This window comes from Myotis nattereri (genome assembly GCF_964212035.1).
Source record: "Myotis nattereri genome assembly, chromosome: 6".
Taxonomy (NCBI): Eukaryota; Metazoa; Chordata; class Mammalia; order Chiroptera; family Vespertilionidae; genus Myotis; species Myotis nattereri.
This window is the reverse complement of record NC_138081.1, coordinates 78,985,425-79,006,377: the sequence shown is the minus strand read 5'-3', so window position 1 is coordinate 79,006,377 and position 20,953 is coordinate 78,985,425. Positions and strand designations below refer to the sequence as shown.

General features: G+C 37.9%; 1 long non-coding RNA gene across 1 annotated transcript in view; it reads left to right on the top strand.

Moving 5' to 3' along the window:
* LOC308521866 overlaps positions 1-10,554 on the top strand; it is a 108,141-nt gene extending 97,587 nt beyond the window's left edge. Inside the window, exon 3 of the long non-coding RNA XR_013996196.1 lies at positions 10,485-10,554. This is a non-coding gene — a long non-coding RNA (uncharacterized lncRNA). The remainder of the gene's footprint in view (positions 1-10,484) is intronic.
* The last annotated feature ends 10,399 nt before the right edge of the window (positions 10,555-20,953 follow it).

The following is a 20,953-nucleotide window of genomic DNA, read 5'->3' as shown; positions in this document are numbered from 1 at the left end:
CAAACAAGGCCACATCATTCTTTTGCACCCATGTGAGTATTTCTGTGGGTGAGATTCCCAATTGCTAAGTCAAAAGAGATGGTTACATTTTATACAGAAAAGCACCATCTATTGTAGGATGTACTTCAGCAATTCCTAGAAAACTCAACTCAGGAAAAATATGGGTATGAGAGAAAATTCTTATTATTTGAGGAAATGACCATATTGCCCCTTTATCAGAAGCAAAAATCTCTCTGTTGTCACCTTAACAATGGAGAATAAATGTATAAAACACAGGAAAAGATTGTGTGCATCTAAGATGGGATGAGAAAGGATAGGGAAAATTTTTTTTAAACCATATACAAAGAAAACAGTATTTTCTCTATGTTCCCTCAGTGAAAATCATAAGGCTTCATTCATTCAAGAGAAAAGACAGGTCTTGTTTATTTTAAATAAAGTTTAATTGAAGAGCTGCTTCCACAGACTTCAGGGTGATAGGTGATAGGAAAAAGTGTGTCCAAGTAATCAGCTTTTTAAACAGGCAAAAATGAAAAATAAATTTAAGTTGCCTGTGAACCGCAATCCTTGATTTATCTTTAAATCAATAGAACTGTTCCAAGTTAAGGACCATTGTGGAAAAAAAAAAAGCCAAACCCAAGTTGTTATTAGGAAATCAAAATTAATTTTGTTAAATTAATTGAGTAACTTCCTGCCCCATATCCCACAACCTGTTTTGTAGGCATGGCTCTTTTAGTCCTAATTTACCGTCTGACCTGATTTTATTTTTTAAGAGGTCTAGGAGACATTTCATGAATAATAAATAACAATCTAAAAATTATTTATTCCATAATAGTCTGTATGATTTAACATTGCACAAAATACCACAAGTCTTCGAATCCCAAGATTCTTAGTCGTGAGCTAACTACCTTATATCTAGTTCCCCCAGCTTAGCTTTACAGTTTCTGGTTCAGCAATTAACACCACATAATTTTTAACTTCTGTATTTGTGAGTGTGTGGTGGGGAAGGTAGACAAAGAGAGGGAGGGAGGCAAGGAGGAGCGGAGAGATGACAAAAGTTTTGAAGAAGCAGTATTTAAGAAATGAGGAAAATATTGTCCATCAAATGTAGATTATATTGCTAGGGTATCCACTGATGTGTGCTACTATATTTTTTGGGTGACTAGAAGATACTAAGGAGCAGATCATTTTCCTTCAATAGGAAAGATCAAGCAAGGATATCAAAATCCAAGATTAATCCCAAACTAAACCGTTCCACCCGAAACCGAGGGCTTTCATTAAACTTAGTAAATCCTAGCTCTAGAAATTATCTCTTTCTATATATACATGCCCCTCAGAGACAACCTTTCCCCCAGATAATCTGCAATGCCCTATGCAGCAGAAGACAGTAGCCCAGACCTGACTAATGGTCACATGGTCCAGACCTCTGGCAAGCTAAAGATAACATCTCGACCTAAGTTGTTTCAGTTCCTAAGCCCGAAGGTAGAGTGAGCTCAATACCTGAAGAAATGGTTTGTCACCCTTACCGCACTTCCAACCAAGCTCCTAACAGGACCCCAAAACCCCAGATCCACAGGTGTCTTGCAATTTTTCCCTACATATTCTGTAACCTACATGCCATTCATCCAGGAGTTTGAGTTTTTAAGCATTTGCTTCCAGTTCTCCTAGGTAGCACCATTCATAATAAAATAGACAACATTTCTCCACTGTAATTCTCGTTGTCTAGTGTTTGGTTCTACTAGTGCTGGGTGGACGAATTCTTGCTGTTCTGTAACACACCCTGTGTATTGTGTCCCAGACATTACTCTCTTATATTTCAGCCAGGCCTGCTTGCTCAGAGCTAGGTCTTTCTTCACGTTTAAAACACCCCACATCCCTACCACTCCTCAGACTCACTAGATGTCATCCCTCAGGAATAACCTCACATTGATTTTCTAGATTCTCTGAATAGGGTGTACAATGAGGTGTAAATGGCCTGTCTACTTTTTCTAAGAAAAACTTATTCTTTAACAACCCCCCCCCTCAACGCCCCCTCACCCCCAAAACACTACTTTACAGCAGTGCCTTAATTCAGGAGAAAGATGGTGACAATTGCAGTCACTATCGTCTGTTCTTGGGAGAGGTGGCGTTACTCTCTCCAAGACATACTGTTTGGGTACTTAACATGGACATTCCTAATTCTCTATTTCCTCTTGTTTAACTTCCAATCCCTTTAGGAAAACAAATGGCCATTTTTATCATATTGATATTATTCAGGGCTGTTTTGAGGAACTTGTGATCTTATTTTTGGCTGCCTGCATGTATAATATATCAAACAAATTAAATCCACCCATATTCCACATTAAATATAATTTATGCTGCAATTACAAATTAAAGTTGCAGTTGACTAGTTGATGTAATGTTAATTTTTTGTAGACATTTAATTATTTATTCATTTCCATTTGGTAGTTTGGAGCCAATACTTTTTTTTTTTTAGGTTTCAATCATTTTTGTAGACTTTAAAAAATCTCAGAGCCCATTGGCACTGGGCTCTAATAACTAATGGATGAAATGCCCTTGATATACTAATTTAATAGAGAAGCACATTTTAAAATTCTTTAAAAAGAGAGCCATTTAGAATATTTGCCTTCTTAATAAATGTGTGCGTTTTTTACAGCAAACTGTCTTTCTGAATTTTCAATTTTTCCTAAGTTCCTAATTTTTGAAAAATTAAAGTGCTTTTCTTTCTTATAGATGCTTCTCTTTATTTTCACATTTTGATATTTAAGATCTAACATGATAGTCCTTCAATTTTAAGGCAGTTTCTAGAATTTGCTATTTATTGCCCATTCTCTGAAACACTGATGTCCAGAGCACCCACTGGATTGTCCCTTTCAAATTTTAGGTCTCTACCTTTGGTTTTTATGAAGATACTTCATGATGCTTCCAACCCCCAGACTGCAGCAGTTTCTAGAGACTGTGTGTGAACCTTCCCCTTTGCATTTCTTCACCTACATCTTAGTGCACCATGCTGCCCTGCTTCAGAAATGATGCCTCAATGAACTGTGGGACACTGAGAAAAAATGCAAAATCAGGATGCAAACTAGTCCTTAAACATGGGCATCCTCAGGTCACACAGAGCTCAGAATTTCTCATCTCCTTCAAGGTTGGGGAGTATTTTAGGAGAGTCTGCCAACTGTTCTTAGGTTAGTTGAGAAACTTCTTCCCCATGGGTTCTTGGAAAACCTCCATCTCTCAACGGACAGAGATAAATATGCAGTACTTTTCCTTCTCTTCTCTGTCTCAGACTCTACTCCTTGTCATGCGGGAGAAAAGCACTTCCTTATTGTCTTATTCAGCGGAGAATATAAGCCCCACTTAGGCTAATTGTTCTGCAAGGAGGGAACATCTGTCAAGAGATTGATGCAAAGTGTAATTGAAGTGGCTTGTGTTAGGAAAGCACATTTATATTATTAAGCCTCAAATTTGTTTTCTGGTGCAATGTCTCGTGGCCTGCCTAAATTACTGTCATTAATTTGAGAATGGGTCAAGATGATATGAAGATATGTGGGACATAAAACTGAAATTTACAAACACAAACAGCAGAGTGGTGGTTGACAGAGGGAAGGTGCTGGCGGGAGGAAAAGGGGGTCCTAATATGAGGTGATAGGAGAAGATTTGACTTTGGGTGGTGGGCACGCAGTGCAACATACAGATCTTGTAATATAGAAATCCACACACATGAAACCTATATATTCATGTTGATTTCTGTCACCCAATCAATTTAAGAATAATAAAAAAATGATATGAAGGGGATATTAAATCAAATATTCTTTTCTGTTTCTTAGAGTCCTGAAGGCAAACATGAATTGCACTTTTATTCCCATCTGCATTGCTTTTCTCAAAAAAAATTTGACATTTTGACGGGCCCTAGTTGGGGGATGTTTCTAGAGTCAGATTTTTCTTGTTTGAAAAGCATTGCAGTACAGAGTTCTGCTCATGTCCACACTGAGGATGCCATACAACTCGCAGTGACAAGAATGTTTTGGAAGGCTGGCAAAAAGCAAAAACAGTGTGTCCTCTCCACACATTTAGAAAAATAAAGGTACGGAGGACGTGGTGTACTTCTTATTAAAGGCTTTGAAAAACACCACCTTTTAGTAAACACTCCTTGGGAGCTGAGGAAACACTCGGGTCAATGGCTTACCTCAGATCCCTCAATTCTGGTTTGAGTGAAGCGGACAATAGCGCAGACCCAATGCCAGCCTTGGAGCCGGAGAGCCAAGGACACACAGCACGCTCTTGATACAAGCTCAACATCCTGCCGCAGGAACTGTCTGCTGTCTCGCCATCCCAGGAGGTATTTGCGATTTGCTGAACCCCAACCGTTTAGGTCATCGGGTCTGAATGAGGCACTTCACAACATCCTCCTCTTTGGCCTTCAGAGCTGCTGATGGGTGTCTCTTTGTAGCTCCGCATAGACCATTCCAAGTCCAGCTGCCCTCCCTCTGTGAGGGTAACCAAAGAGAACCAAATATTCAGCTGATCCTGTGACTGGGTATTGACATTCTCTTTTGCTTCCTAAATGTTTTATCTGAACTAACCACTAAGAGGAAAATACATAGTAAGAAGGTTCCCATACAATTGCTTGGTTTGCTTGATTTACTTCCAAAAAGGCTTTATGCAAGGGCTTTATCGAAATGACTTAGGAGTGATACATAAAAACTAATTAAATAGGGACCTCCACTCTCAAACTTGGGCTGCAGGAAATGCATTGACTTTGGTTGTATCTTCTTTGCTCTAGCTTAGTTCTATTGTGTAGGCTAGTAGATGGAAGTGGCTGCCGCGCTCTGAAGGATGGCTCACACAAGCAGGCAGGGTGAAGACATTATCTGTAGTTACTGTATATGAAGCATCGTTAGAAGATTCAGCCATGCTGGGGAGTGCTGCAAAGCAATTTCGGCATAGACTGACTTTGAAAGTTAGAATCCATGATGGAGATGGTAATTTGCAGGGAAGTTATCAAGAGCTTCTCAAAGGAGAACAGCAAGCAAACGACAAGAACAAAAACCTTAATTTTTTTAAAAAAAAGAATAAAAATGGGCCAAACCAGGCTGAAATATATAGTACTTTGGAATTCCAGGCTACAATTGCATGGCAAAATGTGTAGGGTGTATTTGTATTTTGACCATGTATATATATAAAGGTAATTTTGAAGATGGAGGTTTAGCTAGAAAATAAAATCATTTGCCTATAAACTGACATATATTCAGTGTTTTGAAATAGATAGCAAATAATTGGGGGAAATTCTACATGTGAAAGTTTGAGTTTATTCTCTGCATGTTTCCCAAAGGTGGCTCTTTGAAGCTCAGAAATTTCCTTCAGAAAAATGCACTGGGCTAATATTCTGCAACTATGAATGGGAAACACATTTATTAATGTCTACTTGAGCCCAACAGTATGCTTTGTATCTTATTTATTTTTTAAAATCTTTATTGTTGAAAGTATTACTTATGTCCCCTTTCCCCCTCCATTGACCCCTTCTAGCCCTCCCCTCCCAGAAGTATGCTTTCAGCAGGTCAGATCTTTTCCCTTTATTTTCTGCCAGTTCCCTACTTTTTTCTTAGTTCCAACTAGTGGTTATATCCTTTATTAACTCACTTACAGGGTATTTTCTATATTTTTGTGTTTTGATATTATTTATTTTATTGATTTCAGAAAGGTAGGGACAGGTAGATAGAGATAGAAACATTAATGATGAGACAGAATGATCCATTGGCTGCCTCCTGCATGCCCTGCTCTGGGGATCAAGCCTGCAACCCAGGCACGTGCCCTGACAGGAATCAAACCATGACTTCCTGGTTCATAGGTCACTGCTCAACCACTGAGTCATACCGGCTGAGCTTAATATAATTTTTATTGATATACAATATTAAGAACAAACCATAGCAAGAAGTATAGTTGGTACTCTTACATCAAGTTTGATTCTCTCATTTACTGTACTTTACCTGCCTGACTCTTCTTGATGCTTTTTAGCCAGTATGTTAAAGTAAAACTAGCAGAATATACAGATTGGTGCACATATCATTAGTGCTCAGGCAAATAATTTTCATCAACTGAATATATTTGTATAACCACCATTTGGGTAAAAAGCAGAATATTATCTGCATCTATAAAAGCTCTTCTTTGTATCATCTTCTAGTCATTCCTTACCCCAAGGATAATTACTATCCTGATTTCTAACAACATACTTTATATTTTATGAAAATGAAGGCATGTGATATATACTTTTTTATAGTTTCATTTCTCTAACATTTATGTTTGTGAAAGTCATCATATGCTTGTATATAGTTGTGGAATATTCATTCTCACATACTGTATGGTATCCCATTCTATGCCTATACCATAATTTGTTTATCCATTCTACTGGTATTGAACATTTGAGCAGTTTCCATCCTGAGACTATTACAAATGGTGATGCTCTGAACATTTATTTTGGTGAAGATATTATGCATTTATATTGAGAAAATACATACCTAGTAGTGAAATTATTAGGCTACAAAGTACACTTCTGTCCAGTTTTGGTGGTTGCTACCAAAGAGTCCTCCAAAGTGATTGCACTAATTAAATTCCTATGTCATCGTTTGAGAGCACCAGTAGCTCTATTACCTTGCCTACACTTGGTATGATCTGTCTTTTTAAGTTTACCTAGTCCAGGGGATGTCTAATACTCTCATCGTGATTTTACTTTTCATTTCCGTGATTACTGTTAAACATTCATATGTTTCTTGGGTGTTTGGATATCTACTTTCTATTGTGTCTATTCATTTTAAAAAATTGGACTTATTGCCTTTTTTCTGATTTGTAAGAGTTCTTTATATATTCTGAATATATGCTTTTGTGGGATGGATAGACATGGGTATAGATGCAGATTATATACATATATATGCAGATTATATATATATATATATATATATATATATATATAAAACTTTACACTCTCTTAATAGTCTTTTGATTATCAGAAGTTTCTAATTTTAAATATAATCCAATTTATCATTTGTTTCCTTTAAGACTAATCCTTTATGAGTCCTGTTTATGGAATCTTTGCCTGCCCCCACATCATAAAAATATTTTTCTGTGTTTTCTTCTAGAGGTTTTAATGTTTTACCTTTCATGTTTAGCTCTATAATGTACCTGGAATTGATCCTTTTTTTGTCATGTGAGGTAGGAGTCCTTTTACTATTTATTTATTTACTTATTTTTTTTTTTATTTTTTGTTAATCCTCACCTGAGGATATTTTCCCATTGATTTTTAGAGAGAATGGAAAGGAGGGGGAGAGACAGAGAGAAACATTGATGTGTGAGAGAGACCTTAATTGGTTGCACTCCACCGGGCCGGGGATCAAGCCTACAACCCAGGTATGTGCCCTTGACTGGAATCAAACCTGGGACCCTTCTGTCCTGGGGCTGACGCTCTATCACTGAGCCAACCTGCCAGGGCCTTTTATTTATTTATTTTGTATGTGCATGTCCAGATAACGCAGCACCATTTACTGAGAGATGATGCATTGCCCTCTGCTCGGTAGTGCCACCTGAATCAAAACTATAGAATTTGTATGTCTGTTTGTGGACCCTGTAGTCTGTTCCATTGATCTATTTGTCTATCATTACACTCTGCCTTTATTATTGTTGCTTTATAATAAGTCTTACTATCTGATAAAGTAAGTCCTTCAACTTTGTTCTTCTTTTCCAAGAATATTCTGGCCATTCTTGGTCTATTGCATTTCCATATAAACTACTGTATCAATATCTGGATCTCCTGTGGATCTATTTACATTGTCTATTTTTTCTTGGTTTTCTGTGAAATTTATTCAATGGCTTACTGTTACCCAAAGGAAAAAGGTCAAGTTCCTTATCATAGCATAAAGTTTGTTTGCATTCCTATGACTACTAATGAGGGAATCAAATATTCATAAGTTTCTTGGTTATTCAGATATTCAGTTTTATTATACGCCTACTGAAATGTTTGACAATATTTAAAATTAGACATTTCTAATTTTCAAGAGAGTTCTTTTTTTTTCCTCAAGAATTTTTTGCCCCCAATAAATAAAGGTATTTGTTTTTACTGAGTTCTCTCTTCTTATTACTTACCAATCTTCATTTCTCAATGTGTAGTCTGATAATATCAAACTGCTTATAGTAAAACCACATACTTTATTTGGGTTATTCTTCTCCCTCTACCTGGAATATCCATCTATTCCTTCTTAAATTGACCAACTCTTACGCATTGTGCATAATTTAGTTTAGGCCTGATTTCCTTTCCGAGTTTCTTCTGTACCACTCTATGCGTATCTCTGCCTTGGAACTTACTTACAATATCAAAGTTATCTTTTTATGTGTCTACCCTAGTTTTTAAAATATATTTTTATTGATTTCAGAGAGAGAGGAAAGGAGAGGGGAGATAGAAACATCAGTGATGAGAATCATTGATCAGCTGCCTCCTGCACACCCCCAACTAGGAATGGAGCCTGCAACTCTGGTATGTGTCCTGACCAGGAATTGAACCGTGACCTCCTGGCTCATAGGTCAATGCTCAACCACTGAGCCACACCAGCCGGGCTGTCTACCCTATTTAATGTGTCTTTTTTTATATCTGTATTCCATTACTTTGCACAATTTCTGACTCATATTAAGTGTTCAGGTCAGTCAATATTAATGGCTATCTTCACTCTAGATAGTTCTTGCTCAAGAGCAGTTGCTGAACAACTTGAAGTCTCTGTGTATTTGTTGCAACCGTTTTCATGTTTAACACTCATTTTTGCATCCAAAACAATTGAGTAGGGTGATACCCAATAATAATACATGAGACTTTGTGGTACTAAAGGCTTCTGCTTTTCTAAATAAACTTGTGCTATAAATCCAAGTAGAGATGTCTCACTTCAAGACACGTGACTGCTTCCTCTTTCTGGCCTTCAGGGTTTCTGGCCAGACTCACTTCTTAGATCCACATAGGCTAGTCTAATAATTCCAGTTGCCCCTCTGAAGAAACTTGGGCTGTAAGTTTAAGTGGAGACTCCTCACTTGGAGAGAATTAGATCTCTGCTGCCTCAGAATATTATACCTGTTTAAGGGATTGCAAAACAGAAGAAATGCTTCAATCAACATCTAATTACTAATGGAAATGAATAACCTCCCACTCTTACTGCATTCAGACGATACCCAACATGTTTAACTGCTGCTCTAAAAGCTTCTTTACGCAAATAATTTATATAATCTTTCATCAGCCCCAGTGGACTGGATTGAAATCCTAGATAGGTGAGAACAAACTGTTTCTGATGAGTTTGACATCTGTGAGATTTCATGTCATCCTTTCTCTGTAGTTACACCTCTCATCGTAAGTGATATTTAGCCTGTGTGTATGCGTTGCAGGGTGGCAGGGATCAAGTAGGAATAGACTGTGCTGCCAACCAAAAGCAGTTGTTTCTTGTAGTTGAGCTGAATTTTCCCAAAGAAGTGTTTCATTGATATGTCTGCTTCAAAATGACTCTTTCTGCTGCAGCAAGGAGAGACTTCCAGTTAAAACATTTAATTAGTTCCCAATTTAGACGGCCAGAATGATCAGACAGCCTGTGTTTTGGAACCTGAGTTTGTACATTCCTTGGGATTGGTGAGTCTTGCCCAGCGGATGTGGTCAACCGTGAATAGTTTGTATGCCATTCACATCATAGAACTGATTTTTCTCCAGAACAGCTAGGACAGGATTAGGAAAAATTGGACAATATAGAGATAATCCTTCTCTGTCTTTTCCTTATTCTCCCCACAGAAATATATAATAAGTGTGTCTCCAGTTTTAGATGTTACAGAAGCTAGGAAGTATATACAGAACTAAAGTGAGCAGGAATCTGGTTTAAACTGGTAATATTATTTTCACTCACTTTCAGGTTAATCATGACCTGGGTAGTGGCTTTAGACACTGCATATTAATTAAATATATTTTAGCTAATACAAATAAGTTGCTATCCTAGAGTTCCTGTGTGTATGTAAATGTGTGTTGTGAAAAATTCAATTCTTTAGTCAAGCTACCCTTTCTAATTATTTCGGTGGTATGTATCTAACCTCCTTTTTCTGTCTCTACCACATGAAAGCTCTTACTTAAATTCTGTAAAATAATTATGTTAGCCTAATAAGGTTATAATTTTTTGCTGAGAGAATGCCTTCAGCTTTTCTAAGTTCCTTCTAGTCAAGGGGCCCTAGAGAAGATGGGTGCTTTTTTGATAATTTTCAACCCAGCTCTCTCCCCGTCACAGAATTCCAATCTCATTGGCCATTTCTCTAATCCTAGCATTTAATGTTCTAGAAATAGTAACTAGTATAGATTCCTGCATTGTCCATGACATTTCACACTACTTTGTTTTTGACGATGCCCTTTACTTACCCATAATGCCCTTGTCCCTGTCTACATCTCTCTGTGTATAAGTAAAAATTCAAATGTTATATCTTTTCAGGAAATCACCTCTGAACCCTCCTGTTGGGCTGAGGGCCTTTCCTCTGAGTTCCCTTCTGCTGTCCCGATCACACAGTGCCCGGCATCCAAAGGTCTCAATGAGAGTGAATGGATAATATTCACAATGTATGTTGAATTTTCCTCAGTGTGTCTCTGTTTACTAGACTATGAGCCTCTTGAAGTCAGGGACTCTTATTTTATTTAAATTATTTATATTTGTATTCCTGGAGTCCTGCCAAAAGCCTGGATAGAATATGGAGGTTGCTTAGTAATAGTTTGATAACAGATGGGAAACATTTGAATACCTTGAAAACAACTAGAACTGGGCCCCTTCCAGAGGGCAAATCAACCTTGAAATATTTTCCCATGTCAGAGTTCCCCAAGACGCCGCAGCCAAGAGCTCACAGATAAACACGTTGCCAGGTAACACGTACTCATGTCCTCCTGCCTCAGGTTATTCAGCTGGTAAAGGAAGAGTGTCAGTGATTTACAAAGGATTTTTGCTAGTAGATACAGCCTCTTAGAACTGCAGGAGACTAATTGACACGATCTAATAAAACATGAATATAAAGAAGGTTTTCATGAAGATTAATTTACAGAAGCAACTTTTGCTCTTATCGAAGATTTGTGGGAGAGAATCAGAATAGAAATAAAAGGTTAATAAAAGCTACTCATTAGTGAAGCATTTGGATAGGATCATAATGGCCCAATGCTCTGTTTTCTTTTCACATTTAATTGTTTTTGATGCAGACAACTGAAATCAGGGAAGATAAAAAAACACACACATATGGAGACTAGATGGCTAAATAATACATAATTGCCTTGATACCTATGTCTCATTCATTCAGAGCTTATTTTTATAAAATAAGTTTTGTGAGCGTTGTAGTTGGCAATGAAGCTTAAGTTGGGTGTAAAAGATAACATTCTTGGAAAGCTTTTTGAGATATTTTAGTCTCTGTTTCAGAAATTAATATGAATAAAAATGAGAATGCTTTATCTAGGAGAACCTAATACCACTGAAAGTATATATGTTTAAATGATCAGGAAATTTGTTTCTTTGTTCTTAATCATTCTACAAAACAGTAAGCATTTTGTTTCCTTTGGTTCTAAAATGTAATATTCTTCTTACTGTCAAGTACCCCAAAGAACACTGGAACCTAGTGCCCATAGAAAATAAGCATGCAAAGGGGTGTTAAAACCAAAAGCAGAAAAGTCTAAAGCAAAATGAGCACAGGTACTTGTAAAGAATAAGGCCTGTGAGGAAACTAAGAGGCAAAAGAGACTGCTAGGGTCACCCTTACAGTGATGTGGCTGCCTAATAGAAGACCAAAGCAATGCACTCATCAGATTTTTGATATTTTGGGTTTTTCGGTTATTATAATGGGTTACCATTATACTGAAGAAAGTAATCTTACTTTTATTTTTTTGTTTCATGGGAGCACAGTTATTTATAAGATAGAAATATCTTGCAGGAGCTTGAAAGTAGATACATTAAATACTTGATATGCTTAGAAAGAGGAGCTGTGAGTTTCAGTCAGTACAAGTTTTGGCGCGTCTGTTCATTCACAGTTACAACACATATCCCAGGTTTCGACTTGTGCCTCCGTAAATTCACTCTCACATCATACCTGTTAATATGCATGAGCTGAAAAGCAAGACACCCGAATAGAATACAAATTGGCTCCATCTTCAATCAACTTGAATTATTTTCTTAGGTTTATTGCAGATTGACTCAAGCATTCTGCCTCGTGTTTAAATATATGAAATTGAAGTAGTGATAGTAATATTAGCCATCTGGTTTGAGAGATTGCTATAGTTTCTGAAACTTTCTCCAAGAAATACTACTTATATACACAATGTAAGTAGAACAAAAATAAAAGGATCAGCTTCCCTCATTCTGGTAACTTTGTACATGGCGCATTTAAAAATTTACTCCAGGCGGTTATAATTTAATGGCTTAGAACACTACACGGCATCACTGCATTTACAGAGTATATTTTACGCCTCTGTGCTTTGAAACGTTATCCCCTTGGATCCTTGCCTCCATTTGTCCTTTTCCATTTTCCCATTCCACTCTTGGTTCTGCAGCTTTGAAAAGAATACTTTTTGTATTATTTTACATATAGCTTCCACTACCCCACCTTCCTGGCGACACTGGCAAAATTTATTTATTTATTTTCCTATAAGGGAAAGAGAGCATTTTCCCATGTAAACAGAGCCAAGAGCTCTGGCACATCCGTTGACTTCCCTGAAAGGGGTGGAAGGTTGTTTATACATCTGTGGTCTCTGTGCCTGGAAATGGTGCCATACTGATACCCTGCTTCACATGAGTGGGTAGAAGGAGTAGTCCCAAAAGGATGAGAAGATGAGGCATTTTCTACTAATTTTATATAATTGTGAGGACTGCCCTTGATTTTCCAACAGTACCTCCTCAGGCTTCCACCTTCATTTTGTTCAAATTCAATAATTTTGTTCAAAATAAGCCATTTTATTGCTGTTGTCAGCCATCTTAGTTAGCCTTCATGAGTTTCCAGTCGAAAGGTGGTGGCTGTTAAATTTTTTACCTCAGTATCCCTTTGTAATCTTAAAAGTCATTGAGAACCCCAAAGAGCTTTTATTTATGTGGGTTATATCTATTGCTATTATATCTATTGAGATTAGACATTAAAACTAAGAAATGAAACAGGTTTATTGGTTGATTTATTTAAAATAGTAATCATAAGTCTACTACATACAAATAACAAATATCTTTATGAAAAAAACTGTATTTTCCAAACTAAAAAATTAGTAAGATTAGTAAGAAGGATGCATTGTTTTACATTTTTGCAAATCTCTTTACATTTATATATATATTTATTTTTACAAATTATATATAATCACTTCTTCTTGACTATAAAAAGGATACTTATACACTTTTGTTATTCATTTATACTTTACCTTTTTTTCTTGTTGACCAGTATTTTGTTATAACTATAGTTACAAATATAAAACCTCACAATTATTTGTTATTTTTGTAGTTAGTAATTCAATGCATTGACATGCTTTATCAATTTCTGTGTCCATCACTTGATGTTGCCTTGGTTAGCCTCCTGGTTCTCAATCTAATAACATCTGCCTGAATGCTGCTTATGTTTGGACACAGGTTTGTTTTGACCTCCCCAGCCATTCTGGGGCCAACCTTAAAGATAGATTGGTTTCCGTGAGCCTAACTCCACTACTTCCCAACTTATTAACTTCCCTACTGGTCTGCTTACATGACTTAAAGAACCTACAAGTCATCTTTTTATTTCATCTTCATTATCATCACCGTCATCGTTATCATCTTTGTCAACTTTTTAAGCAGTTATGAGAAGAGCCCCCATTGTATCTGAGCTCTTTTTTTTTTTCCTGGACCTCAAAATGACCTGATAAATCTTTAAAAATCTACTAACCCCTTAGTATTGCTTCTCAATAATTCCATTTTTTACTCAGATTTCTGTTATTATATATCACAGATGTTTGTTTAGAAAGAGCATCCTGACTCGAGTATAGTAGAAGGGGAAGATTAGAGTCAGTGAGACAATTATGAGATCTTAAAGGAATCTAGGTTAGAGATTATAGTGGCCAAGACTAGGGAAGGCAGTAGTGGTGTGCATAGGTAGAAAGACTAAGAAAATACTTGAGGTAAAGTCAGTAGGACTTGACTGGCTGGATGTGTGGTTTATAACATTTTTCTTTCTGGTTTAGACTATTGATGGACTAATTCTGTGTTCCACTGGAAGATGTAAGTCATGGAGATAATCAGGATTTGGGGAGTAAATGATGGATTCAAGGTCAAGGTATTTGAGGTATATCTAAGAGTAGTTAGATATGTACTTTGTGCTTTAGATAAAAAAAAAACTGGACTGAAAATATGTAGTTGAAGTCATCAGCATATAGATTATAACTGAAGCATGTGGAAGCACAAGATTGTCCAGAGAGATTATATACAGTAGTCCCCCCCTTATTCATGGGGGATACATTTCAAGAGCCCCAGTGGATGTCTGAAACCACAGATAGTACAAAACCCTATATACTATGTTTTTTCCCATGCATTAATACCTATGATAAAGTTTAATTTATAAATTAGACACAATAAATGATTAATAATAATAACTAATACTAAAATCTATATATATAAAAGCCTAAGTGACCAGCTGACTGGACGATCAGTTGGTCAGTAGCTATGACGCGCACTGACCACCAGGGAGCAGATGCTCAATGCAGGAGCTGCCGAGCAACAGCAACTTTGTAGAGTGCCCTCTTGTACTCTCGGGGATGTTGGACTGCCAGTTTCGGACCAATCCCTGCAGGCCAGGCCGAGGGACCCCACCTGCCAGAGGGACCCCACTCACTCCACAGATGCCCTTGAAGCCCCAGCACCACCCCAGGTGTGGCCAGCCAGGGAGGGATGGCGGGAGATTGGCTCTAGGGCATGTCTGGCCCGTCTTGCCCAGTCCTGCCCTGTCAGCCACCTTCTAATTAATTTCCTTTCAGTGTGTACAAATCTGTGCACTGGGCCACTAGTAGATTATAACAATATACTATAATTACAGATATGTGATTGTAGGCTTTCTCAAAATATCTTATATTGTACTCACCCATCTATTTATGAGGACGATATGAGATACAGTGCCTATGTAATGAGGTGAATGACACAGGTATTGTAACGGTGCTAGACTATTGTTGATCTTCTAATGACAGGTCAGAAGGAGGATCATTCAGCCATTGTGATGCTATGTCAAATTTAAAGTATTTTCCATCTTAACTAAGCACTTACCATGCACTGTGGCCATAACTTTTGCAGTTTGAGGTAGAATAGCAAAACTAGCACAAAATTTTGTACTCCTTCTTCACAGTTTCATGGAAAGAAGATTCATTATTACCATAGCTGTTAGCAACCTCAGCATACAATTTTTTTCCTTATGAAGTTGAGAACTTCCACCTTTTCACTTAAAGGAGCAGTTTACAGCTTGTCTTTGGCATATCTGAAGTGCTAGCATCACTACTCTTGCACTTGGGGGCCATTATTGAGTAACATTAGGTTGACTTGAACACAAGCACTGAGATACTACCACAGTGGATCTGATCAGTGAGAAGACGACTAAGTAGCTAATGGCTGGAGAGTGTCCACAACAAGGATAAGCTAGACAAAGGGATGATTCACATCCCTGGTGGGATTGAGATTTCATCACAGAACAGTGCACAATTTAAAACTGATGAATGATTTATTTCTAGAATTTCCCATTTAATATTTTCAGACTGCAGTTGAGCATGAGTAACTGAAACTGTGGAAACTGAAACCGCAGATAAGGGGGGACTGCTATAGATGGAAAAGATGAGGGAGCCTAGAATTGAGTATGGAAGAACACCAATTTTAATGGACTTGCAGAAACATTAGGGCCACAGAGACTGAGGTATGTGAACTCTGAGGGGGGAAAAAACACCTATTAAGAAGGGCTCTTGGTGGCTAACTGGGCTCAAATAAAGAAGGCGGAGCCTAGCAGCCATTTCTACACAGTGGCCTGTCAGGCAAACTGCCCTTTGCTGAAAACCCTCTGCACTAACCCGCTTGCCTCTGCACTAACGTGCATTTGCACTGAACAGCCCTCCTGCACTGTTTCTCCCATTTGAATCAGCCCTTGTCAAAGTTTCCTGGAATCCTATTCAACCTATAGGACTGAGGCTTCCTTTCCTTATCCAATCAGAACTGCACAGCTCTGACCAATCAGGACAGTGCCTTGGGACCAAACTGATAATTTGGTGCTCTCATTTGCATGAGGCAGGACCAATCAGGGACCAGGGGCAGGACTTCTGTAATATAAGTCAGCTCCCCTCTAGCTCCAGGAGCATAGTTTCCACCAAAGACTGCCTTTCCCCCGCTAGAGCAGAAACAACTAGGATGTCTCGCTGGAACAGAGCAAAGCAGAACATGTGGAGCACAACAGACTAGCGCAGCACAAAGCACAGAGCAGAGCAGACCATGAAGGAGCACAGCAGGGCTGTCTAGCCAGTGAGGGGCCTGTCCCCAGGGCTGTTTCACAGCCCCACTGTAGCACTATTGAGCTAGTTCACAGCAGGACTATTTTAACAGCCATGCTGTATCACCTTTTGCACTGAATAAAGTTTCCTTCTTCACCATAGCCCAAGGTGGGGATTCTTGTTGGCATTGAATTAGTGCCAACAACCATCAGTTGACAGATAGCTTAGTTAACACTTTTTCAGTAAATATTATTGGTAAATTACTAAGCATTACTCAAACTTTATCAAACCTTGTGAAAGCTCTTCAAGGAAAAAAGAAAATTGAAAATTAAAACGAGGTAGAGCACTACTACAGGATCTTTGTTACCCAACCTGATATATCCTGAAGCCATTGCAGGATTTTCCAGGCTTTTATCATAAAAAGAACATCTCATTTAGAATTGAGATTAGACAGGGAAAGGATAGATTTTAGTTACAAAGTAGTCACAGGGATGTAAAGTATAGCACAGGAAATATAGTCAATAATATTGTAATAGCTATATGTGGGGCCAGTTGGCTACTGGAAATATTGGGGGGAACACCTTGCAAAGTATATGATTGTCTAGCCAATATGCTGTACACCTGGAACTAATGCAAAATTATATTGAATATAAACTGTTATAAAAAATGAAATTAATTTAAAAAGAGAGCTATAGAGTTAATAACACAATGGGGCAAAGAGAGGGAATAATAATTAGCCTGGAGAGAAGGCATGTTATTTCCCACTCTTTGGAAGAGACAGCTATATGAGACTGGTTGATGAGCTGCCATGTAGAGCTGGCTTCCTCTAGTACTTTTTGGGATCCCTATTGCCTCCAGAGGGGATGTGATGGGCACGATGGTTTGGCAGAGGTGAACTGAACAGACTGGGAATCCCTCAGCAACAGCAATCGTAACTTCATAAAAGAGTTCCCTCAGTTCTTAGCCTCAACATTCCTTCACTCATTCTTGATACTGGGATTACTGAAAGAGAGACCTTTTATTTGATAAACTTTTATCTACCCCTTCCTAAACTTGATATGACCTGTTTTCATAGACAAATAATTAGGCCATGTCAGTCTTAAGTGTAAAACAAAAAATCTCACAGTGTTTATAATAATGGGATTGGTCTTAGCAGGATGATGATGTCATAATAGTGATAGTTCTCATTTGAGTGTTTCTAGGTGCCAAGCCCTGGGGCAAGTACATTATGCACTTTCTCTCATTAAATCCTTGCAACCTTATACATAATCTTTGTTTCCAAAGAAAAATAGTCCTAAATATACATGTTCAAATATATTTATCTCTAATGGTACTTATCTTTATATGTGTATTTTACAGTAATTAATAAATACTGAATTATCTAGGTTTTCATTTGGTTGCAGCTATCTATAATTGCTAACATAGGTCAAAGTTTAAGACTTTGGTTTGTGATTGACAGCCAAAGGAGATAACTTTTCCTTTAGTTTAGGAAAATGCTAGTCTTCTAATCCTATTTGAGCCCAACCCTAAACTTCATTTATTTTAAAGATTTGTACTATGGCATTAAGGTGTCCTAAGTATGTATATTTTGAAGACACTCATGATTCTATAAAGAAAAATCATTAGGGAATCACCAAATAGATATTCCTATAATGGCAATTTCAGACTATAATTCTTTAGTATTACAGAGTTTTAGAGGCTTTAATTAGGGGATTAGTGCCTAGGAGAGAGGGGGAAAAAAAACTATTGCTCTTTTGATTTATTGCATAACTTTGTCAAACTCAGAGAAGTACAATTAAGAATTATTTGTACTATTGGTAAAATACAAAAAAGTTAATATAAAGAGCTATGGTCTTTATGGCTCTGTTTGGATTTCTTTATATCCTACTTTGTAAGTGTAAAAAAAACAACAACAGTGTTGCCTAACCAAAATTAACAAGAACGAACATGACATGGCTGCATTAAATCTATGAAATCTATCTCTATTTCCATGAGTTCCTTTATTTTTCATCCAGAGTGTTCTCCTGATGTTTTTCCTAGGCCAGGCCTCATGATTCATCTCGGATCCTAATCCAGCCTTCTTCACATGTCTGAGAGAAAAGGACAGGATAAAATTAGGTTACCCAGAGTGAGGGCAGTACATGCTTCTTAAGACTAGAGTTGATGGACATCTCCACTGAAAGTGACATCTGTGAGACCAGTTTCCTCCTCTTCTCTAACCATGTCATCTTAGGCTCTTTTGTTGGCTATGTTTTACTATTCACCTGCATAATATTGGTGCTCTCATTCCTTGCTTATTCTCTTGAGCAATATTCTCCAAACCATAACTTCAAGGACCATACCTTGATGACCTTTAAATCTCTCTGATATTTTTCATCTTCAGGTCACATGCCCAGGTTGCATGTTGAACATTCCATTGGTTGATCTCTAAGTAACCCAAACTCATTATGTGCCAAAGTGAATTCCTCACTGTCTCTTCATGTCTTCATAATTGTCCTCTTCTACCTCATTCAGTTAAGGACTCTCAAAGTCACCTACTCATAAGAAGGATTATGTCTGTTACAATGATTTTTGGTTGCAAGTAATGGTTGCAAGTAACTCAACTGGCTCTAATTTTAAAGAATTTATCATCTTTGGAATTTAAAGAGTCTAAAGTTATGAACTTGTGGCTAGTCAATTCCCTGTCTCAATATCATTTTTGAAGGACCTAGGCACTTCCATCTTTCCATTTGGCTGTCCTTGCCTTATGTACCTCTTCTGTAATTTAGTTGTGATTGAGTTGTGAGATTTCACCTCCTCAAGATAATATCCAGGGACAGAAAAAGAGTGTTCCTCTTCATTGTGGACATCTTTTAGCTTTCCCCCCAGAGCTGAGCACCTACTTCCTGTTTCCAGCATGGAAAATAAAGTCTAAAAAAAAAAGAGAAAATGGGAGAACCAAGATGGTGGCATAGGTTAACGCCGGAGTTTGCTGCTTTGAACAACTACTTCAAAACTTTAAGAAGAGGAAGAGGAAGAAAAAGGTAAAGATACAAATTATGAACAACAAATATGCATCTATCAACAAGTGAATCTAAGAATCAAGGGAATAAATAATCTGATGAACTGTTGATTATAATAGAATCAGGGACATAGAAAGGGAATGGACTGACTATTCTTGGGGGGGAAAGGGGTGTGGAGATGCGGGAAGAGACTGGACAAAAATCGTGCACCTATGGATGAGGACAGTGGGTGGGGAGTGAGGGCGGAGGGTGGGGCGGGAACTGGGAGGATGGGAGTTATGGGGGGGGGGGGAAAGAGGAACAAATGTAATAATCTGAACAATAAAGATTTAATTAAAAAAAAAAACATAGCAAAAACCTGAAAAAAAAAAGAGAAAATGGATTTGTTGTCTTTATCTCAGTTTTAGTTTTATTTAGTCTGATTGGAGTACCTGGTAGCAGATTTAACTACCTGCCCTAACCGACTAGAAAAATGAGTAACATTGGCAATAGGAATTGAACAATAGGCAGCCAGAGCTGTGATGTCTGAGAAAAGGGAAACAAATGAGGTGAGTCCTTATTTTCTGCCTGAAGCTACTAACCTGACCATGATCCATGCAGCAGGCACCCAAACAGAGCATTTCAATTTTAGCACCTCAATTGAGTTGAGGAGGTAGAGACAGCTGGAGTTTTCAGGGCAGACCACCAGTGAGAAGAATGCTGTGCAGAGAAAGACATCCACATTTCTGATTGGGGTCCCTTGAGTCTGTTGCTAAGTACTAACTACACTGTGCATGCTGCAGATAAAACTCTACAAAACGGGACAGAAAACAACCAGATGAAGGGGGATCTGTAAGCTGAACCATTCCTAGAAGCCACATATAATTCAGGAATGGGGTAAAAGACTGCCCTGTCTTTACTTCTCTTAAGTATAGGATGTTGATCTAATCAGATCATCAAGTGATGTGCTGTGTAGCCACAGAGCATCAGTCCTAAGGGCTAGGTACTATACTGTAAGCTTTTGGAAATGACAAGCCCTCACTGTATTTCTGTTTCTCTGACCACAAGACCTGGTCTTTCCTCTCCCATTTGAGCATAAATGGGGAAAAGCAAAGATGGCAAGTTGAGATGAGTTTCATGGTTAACTCTGAACTTCCTTAAAGGATCTAAGCAAAGTGCAAGTTCGTGCATCTTTGTTTGTACTTAAATCTACATGACCACCTTTTGAAGGTTCCCTCATTCTCGCCCATGCTGAGAGCCACGTGCAAGGTCATCCAGCTGGTGAGAATAAACAACCATTCAGGGCTTTTGGCTTTCTGTATGTGTGAGTCATGGAGGGGTGCTTGTCAGAGTGTTATGAAAGATAAACACATGGCAGCTCTCTAAAGCCTGTTTAAGGAAACCTAACAGGAGGAAACAGATAGCCATTGTTTCGAGTCTGTAGTGTTATGAGACTGGAGAGGAAATGCATGCTTAGGGAAGACAAAAC